Source organism: Caretta caretta, chromosome 7, assembly GCF_965140235.1.
Source record: "Caretta caretta isolate rCarCar2 chromosome 7, rCarCar1.hap1, whole genome shotgun sequence".
Classification (NCBI taxonomy): domain Eukaryota; kingdom Metazoa; phylum Chordata; order Testudines; family Cheloniidae; genus Caretta; species Caretta caretta.
Window position 1 is genome coordinate 43,159,843 of NC_134212.1, and position 13,698 is coordinate 43,173,540.

The 13,698-nt window shown below is 41.1% G+C and overlaps 1 protein-coding gene across 3 annotated transcripts in view; it reads left to right on the plus strand.

Moving 5' to 3' along the window:
* The window catches only part of SFMBT1 (Scm like with four mbt domains 1), a 156,411-nt gene that overhangs the window by 548 nt on the left and 142,165 nt on the right, over window positions 1–13,698 (plus strand). The window lies entirely within an intron of this gene.

The window sequence follows — 13,698 nt, forward strand, 5'->3', positions numbered from 1 at the left end:
GGGAGCCTTCCACGCGGGGTCTGGGTCTCCCCGCTGCTGCCCGGCCACCTTCCCTAAAGCTCTGGCCCCATTTCTGCTCAGCAGCCTGGGGGGCCCGGCGGGGAGGGGGTCAATCCCGCTGGATGTAACCTCCCCCTCCCTCACTAACTGTGCGGCGGTGTGTGTTTTTTAGTTCAGCCTGAAGTCAGGTAGTTTTGTTCCCCTCCTGCTCGTTCCAAATAATTAAGTTAGGCAATTACAAATGTGAGCTGTCCTACTTGTCCCACGCCTCCCCCCTCCCCCGACAAAATGGCGTGTGGACGGGGATCTTTAAACGCAGGGATCTTTTGGATCTCCCTCCCCCGAAGAACAGCAGTGCAATATGCCGTGGGGCCGCGCTGCTCATGTGTTTTCCAGTCGGCCAGTGCATCCCTCCCGGGCGGAGACGAGTTCCACGGGGATCCGTGGGCGCTGCCCCATTCCGTGAATTGGCCTTTAAATCACTGACAAGGAGGTCATTGCTTTTATGCTGTGGCGAGAGCGGCAGAAGCCACAAATGCAGATTCCAGTTGTTTTAGTAAACGTTTCAATTGCAGAGTTGTATGAGGCCTCCCCTCCCCCCCAATGTAGGAACTGCTGGCAGCTCCCTCAGGACTTTTCACTGTGTTTAAAAACAATACTGCTCGTACTGCCTTCCCATTTTATATTTTGCTGCTTCTCCCCAGCCCCGTTTTCTTTCACTAACGGGATGTGCTCAAGAAAACAAGATCTTTGTTTCTTTAGGAGTTCATCTGCCTTGATAGCTCATTCTGCCCCTGAAGTGGTAAATCCTCCATTTGTGACACTAGCACTTGGTTGCTGTGGAGATTATGATGATGCCATAGGACTCGAACTTCACTTTAGGGGAATAAGATAGGGGGGAAACAAAAGTAAACTGCAGAGGAGAGGAGAAAATGTGACACAAGCACAATTGTTCCTAAATGGGCAAGATTCTGAAAGCTTTCCATGGGCATCAGCAGCAATTATTATTCTCTCTCTTCCCTCCTCCTCCCTCACCCCGCCCCCCAGCCAAAAAAAAAAAAAAAATCTTGGCTGGGTGAGGGGAATGAGTCTAGGGTAGAAATAGGGCAGGGAAAAGAAAAACAAGCCTGGCAGTTACTGTGAGTTTCTAACAAGGTGGGCTATTAATATCCCACAAGGCCTTCCTTTAGATTACATAATAGGCCAGGGTGATGGCTGTTTAATGGTCCCAGGTGGGCTCTACTGGAATGATTACATGTACTTTGGAGAAACTTGTTGCCATCATAAAAAGTGATTAAAAACAGTAACATTCATGTCATAGTTTTACCCACTTTGACAGTAGAATTCTACTGTAAGATGTTTTAGTGGTTTTTGTAGCGAAGAAAAAAGGCCTACATTGCTGCTTCTCTTCTGTCAGCTGCCTCCAGGGAGCTTGTTGCTGACAGTAGCCTGGGAGGTTACCATAGTGAACATTTTAGTAATCCAGAATGTAAGGTGCATGATTCTGAAATCACTGGAAAAACTAAGATCTATCTTGCAAGTTATAAAGATAACTTTGTGTTGCAACATACAGTAGATTTATGGTGAATGTGGATTAGTTACTTAGCAGTTGGCTTCTAATGACAAAGAATAAAAGTTTGTAAACTCTCCATAGCAGGGAATATCACTTATTGCTTGTATAGCACCTAGTACAATGGAGCTCTGACTTAGTTAAGGCCTGTAGTGTTACTGCAATATAATTATTCTTTGAAGTAAAGTAAATCAATGTAAGATGGCAGTAAGCTAGTAAATTGTGAACATTTTGAGGGACTTGCTTACAGTTGGTGTTCTAGCTATACACTTAACAATTTAAAATGTTAAATATGCATTATAAAATGATCTGCTACGGAAACACATCTGTTTGCCTCCTTTCTTAATTTCAGTTTTCTTAGGTTTTGCAAAATAATTGCATTTTACTTTGATTTGTTTCTTGCCACTCTGGTTGGAGGATGAGAATGTGATCTGTCTATTCCAGCACCATTATTAGTGGAGTAATAGGAAGAGATACTTGAATGAGTTATGGAACAACTTAGGCTTCAGTGGCTGTACAACTGAAAGAGCTCACTTCAAACACCTTTTTGTGGTTTGTGTTGCTTTAAAATGAAAGGGTGGGGAGAATGCAGTTTACTAATTTTTAGTTTACTTTTTGCTGGGTGACTTAATTTCACTTGGTAGAACAGTGAAGTGTTCCATGGCCCTAAAGCTGGTGCACAGATTTCACCACAGGAAAAATGCTGCACAGAATAAATATCGGAGCTAAAGTGACTGACTTAGTAATTATTGATCCATCACAATTTTTCTTTTATTCTTCTTCATTGACTTCCTACTGTTGAATTACCTTATCTGATTCTTTAACTGAACAATTGTTTAGTAGACTGCTGGTTTTACAGCATGGGGAAAATAGAGTGTAAGGAAACAAGCTAGCATCTGACAGTATTCCTGATTGGATGCTTGGATTTTTATATTCTCTGCACCCTTTCAGTGCCTTGCATCTGAGGTTTTCAAAGGGCTTTACACAGAATTGATCCTCACAACTGTTGCCAATCAAGGATTTTGTTAATATTTTATGGATAGTTTTTGGTGGTGTGTTCCTCAGCAAACCAGTGGCAGGTCTAAGAATAGCATCCTGGCCTTTTGATTTTCAGTCCCTGTGCCCTTCCACGCACACCTTTTCCAAATCCATACTGTTCCACTCTGCGGGTCGCTTGTAACTTCACAGCACTGCTTCTGTTTACAAAGTCCTGCCATGGTAACATGCCGCTATGATGCGGACATTGATACTGTCACCTTCTGGTAGCCAGACATAAGTAACCAGATTTAAGTAATGCAGTCCAAAGGGTTGGGAGCTTATTTACATGAGCATGTTATTTACAGAAGGGAGTAAATTAAACTTACTAACGGTTTCAGAGTAACAGCCATGTTAATCTGTATTCGCAAAAAGAAAAGGAGTACTTGTGGCACCGAAAGCTTATGTTCAAATAAATTGGTTAGCTTTCGTGAGCGACAGCTCAGTACTTGTGGCACCTTAGAGACTAACCAATTTGTTTGAGCATAAGCTTTCATGAGCTACAGCTCACTTCGTAGCTCACGAAAGCTTATGCTCAAATAAATTGGTTAGTCTCTAAGGTGCCACAAGTACTCCTTTTCTTTTTGCAAACTTACTAAAATGTGCTGTAAATGCAGGGAAAATCGAACATGGAGAAAGTATTACATGAGGAGGTCATATTAGAAGTTCCTTCTAATACATCAAAACATCAGTCTTACTACATAACTGAAATTCTTGTCATATGTGATCTTCCTGTATCAGTTAGCAGTGCTAACAATAATTTTAACACTACAGGAGAACAGGTAGATTGTCTTGTTATCCTTCAAGGTAGTTTCCTTTTCAGGTGCATATTTTCATAGTACTAGAACATAAGTTAATTATGTAGTATACAGAGGATCTTACCTGTCATGTCTTCTCTTATTAAATGCATGCTTGTAACATAAGATTTATGGGTTCTGAGGAAGTGAAGTGTTTACTACTACTACTACGAAACCTGTTTAGCCAGTGTACATATAATGTAGCTATGTAGAATAGCAAACAGGGATACTACTTGATGTCTAATGGATTTTAAATATTTGCCTGTTTGTGGTTTGGAGCAGTAGCATGTTTCTGTGCTAGACTGGTAGGGGATGTCAGTTTCTTCTGTTTATTTTGTTTTCCCCCCAGTGCTGCTGGAATATGGCTCTAAAGTTAGAGAGGGACTCAACTAGTTTTAGGCCCCCAATTTAGATGTGACAGACTTTTGTTTGTTTTCAGGGACTTTTACAAAATATGATAGCTCTTAATCTAAACAAGCTTTAAGTAAAAACAAACATTTTCCTGACTTTCTGAAGACAAACATCGTTTTAATAGGTAGGATCCTGAAAGTGAAACTCATTAGTCCACTTTTTCCAAACTGAGTAAAGGTGAAAAGGAAATTAAATTTAAAAATATGTTAATTTTTAATAATCTCATTTTAGTAACAAGCAAAGATTTGCTTTTTAAACTGAGTTTCATATGACTGACTTCCTAACAATCCGTAAAATACTCTATTCTTGCTAATATGAGACAAATATTGTAAAAGTGTACAAAAGAGGTATCAAAGTGCAACTTCCATGCTTTACTGCTAAGTGAGCAATGCGGGTTCCAACAGCACAAAATATATAAAGTCTACTGTTCACATTGCATTAAAACAGCATGTAAGATGCATGTCGATCCATAAAACTGTCAGCCAAATCCAACAAAAGGGAGGGAAAATCTTTGCACTTGCAGAGCAAAAGAAAAATCAATGTTCTCAGGGCGCTTTTTTTAAAAACAAGCTTAACTTATGATAAGTGAGGTCATAGTTCTAAAACTTACTCTGAAACTCACAAAGAAATATCTCTCCTGAAGTACATGACATTGAGTACTGCTGTAGGAATGTTACAGTGCATTCTTAATATGGCATAGTTTATGGGAACCCACTATTTAAAAATTTAAGAAGTGACTTTCTTTTAGACAAAGTGTGATCTGAGTATAGGTCAGAACCAGAATCTCCTGAATTTTAATTTCACCTCTAGCAATGACTCTCTATGTGGCACTGTGAAGCTTCGTATTTCCTGTCTGTTTCAACATATGTAGTAATAGGGCTATGCTCATATGGTTAATGTGTGGATTAGTGTTTGTAAAACACTTTGAAGATGTAAAGTATAAGTGCTAAGCAGTGGTAGCTTTATACTTCAATGTTGTTTTTTTGTTGTTTTTTTCCCCCACTACTGAAGTAACACCTAGAGTCTCCAATCAGGATTGCAGGGCACTGTGCCAGGCACAGTACAGACAAAACTTAAAATATATGTCAGCCACTTTTTGCAGGGACATGTGACTGTTGGGTAGTATACAGCAACAAGAGAGCATGATCAAGACTTGCAAGAACTGAATCTTTCTAAAGTGTTTTTTGAAAAACACTATGATTTCAGCTTTCTCAAGCCTTATGTATTTATTGGTAATAAACATAGCTGTGTGTACGGCTGCTAACTTTCTGCTGCAGTGAGTACTGTTGGCATGTAGTGCAAGGACTGCAAACCAGCTTTTGAGGATACCTTCCTCTTAGGCTGAAAAGGAGGTCCCTAAATTTTCAGTATTTAACAAAAATTTCTTATTGTAACTGGTTTCAGAGTAGTAGCCTTGTTAGTCTGTATCTGCAAAAAGAAAAGGAGTACTTGTGGCACCTTAGAGACTAACAAATTTATTTGAGCGTAAGCTTTCAGTCTCTAAGGTGCCGCAAGTACTCGTTTTTCTTTTTATTGTAACTGACAACTTTCAGCACAAATAACCCTGGTAAATTAACCTGGTTGCAGCTAATTATTTATGGACACTATAACTAGCAACTGACCAGTATCATAAATCTTAACAATTTGTGGGGGTTAAATGGACCATAAGCAGTCCTTTGCTCTCTTTTTGGGTCAGCCTTGGCAAGAACTTGCTGGTATTCAAAGTCACTGTTTGTACTACTGAGCCACTTAATTTATAGTGGTTTGGTTTATTTGCCATTACATTTTAGGATATTCTTCTTCATTACAAAAATGACCTCCTTTCTTCAGAGACATCAGTTAGAAGGGATTTTCCTTTATAAGAAAGAGATGAATCTGATGTTATCTGGAAATGATGGGGCTATCAGACCAACTTTGATATTCTGTGTGTGTGCAGATCTTGGCTTTTAGAACTAAATCCTATGCAGTGCTGAGTACTCTCATCTCCCATTTTAGTTGATAGGAATTGAGGGCTCTCAGTGCGCCTCAAGAGCACCTATCTTGGAGGATTGGGTCTTCGGTTTGAAAATAAGAGTAGAAATTGTGGAATTTGGTAGTAAGAAATCCTGCAGGCTCTTGATGTTTGTGTCATTGCTAATATTTTCCAGGAGTGCAGGTGGGTGAAGCAGGAACGCTGCAGTAGATAATTTTTGGGGAAAAGTGTTGAATTAATGTAATCTCAGACTTCCTTTCTTTTGGGAACAGAGATGAATTCTGGGAACAGCATGTTCAGGATCTTCATTTTCTTTTCCCCAAAAGAATGTGATTGAGTTGGAAAGTGAAGACCCTTCCCCATAATGTTGTCATGCACAATCAAAACTGATATCATGTTTCACTTCAGAGGTGGCTGTTTCTCACCTTTGGGTTAAGTAGTTTGTCAGTGTGTGTCTTGTCAATTTCTTAGTGTCCTTTGGGATTTGAGGTGTCAAATGTAAGATTTTTTCTTCTCTAAAAAGAGCCTGAATGCATAGCAATAAAGTGTCCTACTAAGATATATATGGATTATCTAGGTACCTGGGAAAATTGGGAGTTGAATTGTGAAGGTTCAGATATGGTCCAAATTCATCCCTAGAGTAATTCCATTAAATGCATTGCTTTTCTCATTAGAGGCAATGACAACCTTATTTCTAAACATGAATTATTTGTCTTCTGAGATGCATTTAAGGGCCATTACATTTTGGAAGCATTTTGTATAAAGTTTAATGGTGGCTTATTTCAGAATTTCTGCTAGCAAACCTCTTCATTCTGTAAAGGCTAGCCTAAACTAGGGACATCTGACAAGTTTCCCAATCTTGCCACCACTGTCTCTCTTGCAGGGAGGCTGCCACTGGCTTTCATGACCAGATTTGCTCTGAAAAAGGTTAGATGAAACAGTGCATAAAAAAAGCTGCCTTTCTAAATTTTAAAACTCTCTTAAAATAACCTCTTCTGTATTGCAAGCCTGACAAATATGCATATACACTTTCACTTTTTGTAATATCTAACTCTGTGTGGCAGAATATCTAATGGATGCAAAGACTTACTGCAATAAGGTATACTACATAAAAAGAAAACGGAGTACTTGTGGCACCTTAGAGACGAACAACTTTATTTGAGCATAAGCTTTCATCTGATGAAGCGTATGCTCAAATAAAGTTGTTCGTCTCTAAGGTGCCACAAGTACTCCTTTTTCTTTTTGAGGATACAGACTAACACGGCTGCTACTCCTGTCAGTATACTACATAGTTGCACAGTATCATATAAAGAACTAACCAAATACTAAGAACTTGAGCATATAAAAATAGGTGCACAACTTCTCACCAAATGCTATCGGATAACATGTGTTGCAGTTTGGCCCACCCACCTCCTCAGTACAAGATATGACAATGTTACACAAACTTCAATAGAGAAATAATTGAAGAAAGCAAGTGTTCCTTTTATGGTTAACTCAGTTCAGTGTGACTCAAAGTAATACCATGAGGGTTAAAATTGCCTAATGAATAAAACTCAGAACCAAAGTAGGAACAGTTTTAATCATACAACACTAATTGGCCAGCTGGATAAGACTTGAACTCTTTTAACTCATTGAGACTTGGAAAGCCAGGCCCCAAATATCTCTTCCATCCTTTAAAATGATTGTGACAGGATCGCCTGGGTGCAGCCTGGGACTGCTGTGCCCCCTAAACTCTCCAGCCTGGGCTATCTCTCACAATGCCTTGCTAGTGAGGAGCAGCAAACCCTCCAGGAGCTGTTATCACTCAGCACAACAGCATGTGGTGCCCCACACCCAGCTAGATTGTATGAATGCTCCCAGAGCCACTCCTGAATCATGCAGGGAAAGGCACCAGCCAAATCCCCACCCCAGCTCGCAGCACTGTACCTCAGGAATATACCATCTTGCACTGCTCCAGATGGGTAATGCCAATTTATTAATTGGTTTGCCACTTCATCTATGGAAAGTGGGTATACACCTGCCTTTGTAAACCTGAGCAGTTTTGTCACATACTTCATACAAACTCACTGGTAAAGATAAACAGTTAAAGAAGTTTGATTACTAAAGATTTTTTTAAATGACTATAAGTGATAGGCAAAAAGTCAGAGTTCATTACCAAAATAAAATATATAAGCACGCAGTCTAAACTCTCAACCCTATTAGACTAGGCAACAACTAGATTAAGCAGTTTTTCTCACCGCACTGGCTATTGCAGTCCTTAATATACAGATTTGCCCCTTAAATCTAGGTCAGTCTCCTCTGTTGTTGACAGGTTTCAGAGTAGCAGCCATTTTAGTCTGTATCCGCAAAAAGAAAAGGAGGACTTGTGGCAAGATAGACTAACCAATTTATTTGAGCATAAGCTTTCATGAGCTACAGCTCACTTCATCGGATGCATGTCCTCCTTTTCTTTTTTTTCTCCTCTGTTGGAGTCTCAAGTCTTCAGTGTCCTTGCTGGTTTCAGCATAGTGGGGGCAGGAGAAAAGCAAAGCATGGGCCTGCTATGTTCTGTTTTATACCCTCATGTGCTTGGGGAACACACAAGTCCAGGCATGTCTGGTGGGCATTACTGATTCTCTAGGCAAGCTTTCCCCTGGTGTGGCCTCCTGCAGGTGCATCACTGAATTGTAGCTTGATTGCTGGACGATGGTTGTTGATGTGTTGTTTGATACCCCACCCGGGTGTTGGTTAATTTCCTTGATGTTGCCTCTGGGGAGCTGATATTTGGCTGATTCCCTGATTTACAGCATGTTTTAGTGACATCCATACAACACAGTTCTCATAATTTCATATGCATTAATGATATACATATATGGATAGCAAAATTTCTTTCAGCAGATCATAACCTTTCTGCTGATACCTTACAAGGCATGCTTTATATGTAAGATCACGATTATATAAAAATGAGGAATATGAGCGTTACAGGATGCTCCCCCAAGGTATAGAATGTCACAGTGATAGATAAATATTTTTTTTCTTTCCTCCCTGCTCTCTTTCAAATCTGGATGCAACGAAGTTATTGGTGAGGTGCTATGATCCAGCATCCCATCAAATTGCCTTGAGACCCTGGAGCAGGGTGCTGCTTCTATGGTATTAGTATTGTAGAATGTAGATATTAAAAGTCAGTTTCACTTAATTATCATTAACGCTTGGCAACTGTAAAAAAAAAAATTTTAATTTACCTGGTAACAATGGTTTATAACAATTGTATACAAACTATATACTGTATCTATGGCAAAAATATCAGCATGGGATGTTTCCAAATAGTCATCTTTTCAGAAAGTCAAACTATAATAAGTTGGACTGATTCAGGGAGTTTTTCAAATGTATTTCAGAGCCCATAGACTTCTAGTCTAGGAATTCGGAATCAACTTATCCTGTAGAGGGATAAGTTTCAGAGTAGCAGCCGTGTTAGTCTGTCATCGCAAAAAGAAAAGGAGTACTTGTGGCACCTTAGAGACTAACCAATTTATTTGAGCATAAGCTTTCGTGAGCTACAGCTCACTTCATCAGTTGTGGGATAAGTACATCCAGTCATGAAGAAAAACACCTTATTTCTGAGAAATTGGATTTTGGTGTACTGTGGAATATCTTCCGCTCTTTACTTAACCCCTTTGCAAACTTTTACCTTTATAGTGGCCCTGGGGGTTCTCACAATAAATTTTTTGGTGGCCTCAAAGTGCGACCACCAACTCTCACTGGTGGCTGCACTGACACTTCTTCTGAAAAGTCTTAATTAACTTTAGGGAAAAGCAATTAAGTATGCACAGATACACATCCAAATAATAGTAATTTATATTTGTAGGTTGCTTTGGCAGACTCAATAATAAAAATAATGCTGCCTCCCCCTTGGGGAGTGATATTTGTATTAGGGCTGTCAAGTGATTAAAAAAATAATTGCGGTGTTAAACAATAACAGAATACCATTTATTTAAATATTTTTGGATGTTTTCTACATTTTCAAATATATTGATTTCCATTACAACACAGAATACAAAGTGTACAGTGCTCACTTTATATTTATTACAAATATTTGCACTGTAAAAACAAAAGAAATAGTATTTTTCAATTCACGTAGTGCAATCTCTTTATCATGGAAGTTGACCCTACAAATGTAGAATCATGTACAAAAATAACTTCATTCAAAAACAAAACAATGTAAAACTTTAGAGCCTACAAGTCCACTCAGCCCTACTTCTTGTTCAGCCAGTCGTTAAGACAAACAAGTTTGTTTACATTTGCAGAAGATAATGCTGCCTACTTCTTGTTTACAATGTCACCTGAAAGTGAGAACAGGTGTTTGCATGGCACTGTTGTAGCCAGCATCACAAGATATTTACATGCCAGATGCGCAGCTGGGGACTGGAACTGCGTAGCCAGGGATCAGAGCCTGCGCAGCCAGAGGTGGGGTCAGCGCCCTCGGCCAGTGCCTGCCGCCACATGGCCAGTAACCAGGGCTGCATGGCTAGATCCAGGAGTCAGTGCCTGCTGCTTCGTGACTGGAGCCTACACTCACTGCTGCGGGCCAGGGCTAGGGTTGGCATGCGTGGCCAGAGCCTGGGAACAGGGCTGTAGATTGACGCCTGCCGCTGGGGCAGGGGATCAGGGGCAGGGGCTGCATGGCCAGAACTGGGGGCCAGAGGCCAACTGCAGCTCTGTGGATGGAGCCGAGGGTTGGCACCCAAAGCCTTGCGGTTGGAGCCTGCTGCCCCAGATGCAGATTACCCACAGCTGCACGGCCAGCGCCCACCACTGTGCAGCCAGAGCTTGGGACTGGAGCTGGGGGGCAGTGCCTGCTGCCACAAAGCTGGAACCAGGGCCCAGAGGCTGATGCCCTGCAGCCGGAGCAAGGGGGTGTCAGTACCCACTGCCCCATGGTTGGAACCTGGGGTTGCATGGCCAGGCTCCTGAAATCCTACCTCTGGAGCCTGGAGCCAAAATTCCCTCCCCCCCCCCCCCCAAGAACTCACCTTGCTACTGCAGCGTTGTGCCCCACCTCCCCTCTCCAGAGGTGGTGCAGGGTGGTGCATCCAGGAGCAACAAGGGGGAGGGGGATGGGCAGATGCTTTACCTGCCTCCCCTCCTCCTCCTGCCCCCGCCCCCGTCCACCCCCACCAGAGGCTGCACAAAACCCCCCGGCGGCTGATAGACTGAAAAATACTAGGGAGAGTCTGACAGCTGTGGTTGAAGAAGAACTGCAGGGAGCTGAATAAAGCATTTTTTGTCTGTCTTCTCTGGGATCAGGTTTCATGTCTAGCTTTAGACCATGTCTACACTTCCACTTAAGTCAGTAAAACTTACGTTGCTCAGGGGTGTGAAAAAAATCACATGTTTAGCAGGCATAAGTGGTAGTGTGCACAGCGCTATGTCAGCAGGAGAGCTTCTCCCACCAATATCGCTGCTGCCGCTTGTTGGTCTCCCATTGACATAAATTAAACCACCCCCTCTCTCCCATTGGCGTAGAGTGGCTAACTGAGAGATCTTACAGTGGCTCAGCTGCATCAGTACAGCTGTACTGCCGTAAGGTCTCTAGTGTAGACGTTCATTAATAAATGAAATAAGTTTGTGGTCTAAGCTCCATCCACAGTGGAGAGGAGTCTACAGTGGAAGAACAACGCTATATATGGGCCTCAATTCTGCAAGCTGCTTCGCTTCTTTGTATTGTAGATGCTGAATGGGAATTCGGGGTGCTGAGCACTGAACAGGATCAGATCCATAACTGAGCACAATTGGTGGTACATGCACTGGAGAAGCTGGCACTCAGGTGATAGACTGTGCTCTCTCTGATTGTACTGAAACTTCCTAGAGTAGGTGGTCTCTAAGTTATGTCAGAGTTTCATAATAGAGTATGAGGAACAATATGGGGGAGCCAAGAGAGCAGCTGTACAATGGGTATTGGCCTTTGGGCCTATTCAGAGGGAACTTCAGTTTCTATTGCTGTCAGTCTCTTAATGTTTATGAACACATGTATTCTGAAACAAGAAATTTAGCCGATGAAGCCTAAATCGAATTATTTTAATACTGGAAAATTGTTCCCATATGCTCCTATGTGCAGAGGATTCTAATACTGGCAACTGTTATATAAAATGAGTTTTCTGTTTGTGTTTAATTAGTAAAGGCATTCTGTTTCAATGGTGGAAGGTTGGGGTATATGACAGACATCCTGAGGACACCCCTTTTCTGTCTCTGTAAATACTTTGATTTGTCCTCAGACTTGATTTGATCTACTCTATTCACTTAACTGTAGTGCCTGTATTTTGTTTTCATTATAAAATGACCTCTGTCTCTGCAACCATGAAATAAAGCATCCTTTAGTTCTGCTGTGCAGCACAGAATATTTTAACTAAACACTGATTATTGGCTGCTAGAAGAGCCTGTTGCACTCTAGAGCCCAGGTTCACTTATTTACATTTTTACTAAACCACAATAAAATCACCTAAGCAATGCTTGCCAACCATTTCAATGTACACTAAACACATAAAACAGTTACCCTGATCAAATAAATAGATTTGTTAACTTTACGTTGTCACTAACTTCTCTCTGCACGATCCCTGTTACAGTCCCACATCCCCAACACCTCTCTCATGTAAGCACAAGGATATGGGTCTTGCTCGTTCAGTAAGGTTAATCATAGCAATATGTTTATATTTTTAAAATCTAAGGGCCATATCTCCTACATGAACCACTCTTGCAAAAGACATGGAGTAATTTAGAGGGCCTAATGTGCTGCTACTTCATGCCTTGCAGTCAGTTACACCTGAGCAAACCAAGTGTAAAATGTTACCCTTGGTAAAAGTGAATGGAGAAGTTGGGTTAGCCAGACTTCTAAAAACATACTAGCCTAACTGAATCCAGTGAAATGAGTTTCCTTGCTGTTAATGAGTGTATCTGTTCAGTCTCAGTAAAATTCACTTCTTACCTCTCTGTACTCTGCATGGTTTCCTTTTCCGTTTGTGACAGTTTGCTCAGCTCTTCTGAGTTTACATTTGTCTAATTTAGATAGAGAGCACTGCATGGATTTAATCTTCGTTTGTGTTTCAAGGGTTATCTCCCCAACCATAAGGGCTAGAAACTTTTTTTTTTTTTAAATGAAAGCTTAGATTCTGGGGAATTTGAGGCTCTCCATTGGGAAAAATTCCTGGGTATTTTTGTAGCCCTGTTCTTTACTCATTTTGAATGTACACTTTGTGTGTAGGTGTGATGAGGCCTGAAGTAATTATTTAAAAAAACAAACAAAAAAAACCTCTTGCTACTCTTAGAAGTAAATGTTCACAGCATTGCTCAGCTGTGCATTTTTCTTTTGGAGTTGAGGGCAGTGCTTAAACCATCTCTCTCTTCTTAAAGTTGCACACAAGACCACACTGTCCACTAGTGTTCTGTTAGCAGTTAGATGGGGATTTATGCTTTCTTAGCACCAGAGGGGTGTTTTTGAAAAACCCTGTACAATAAAGATTTTTTTCAAAATTAAACGTTTCTCATTTTATTAGAATCTATCTTTGCTGATGGATTTGTACAGCATTCTGTATATATGGCACTCTAGAGAGCATTTAAAAAGCATGGTCCCTACTCTAAAGAGCTTGCTAATATATGTGAGACATGTTCAGATACAGCAGAAGAGTACCCAGAAGTCACCTACCACAGGACAGGCCCAACAAAGAAAATAGAATGCCACTAGCCGTCACCTTCAGCCCCCCACTGAAACCTCTCCAGCACATCAGAGATCTACAACCTATCCTGAAAAATGATCCCTCACTCTCACAGACCTTGGGAGACAGACTAGTCCTCACTTACAGCCAGCTCCCCAACCTGAAGCAAATACTCACCAGCAACCACACAACAAAAACACTAACTCAGGAACCTATCCTTGCAACAAA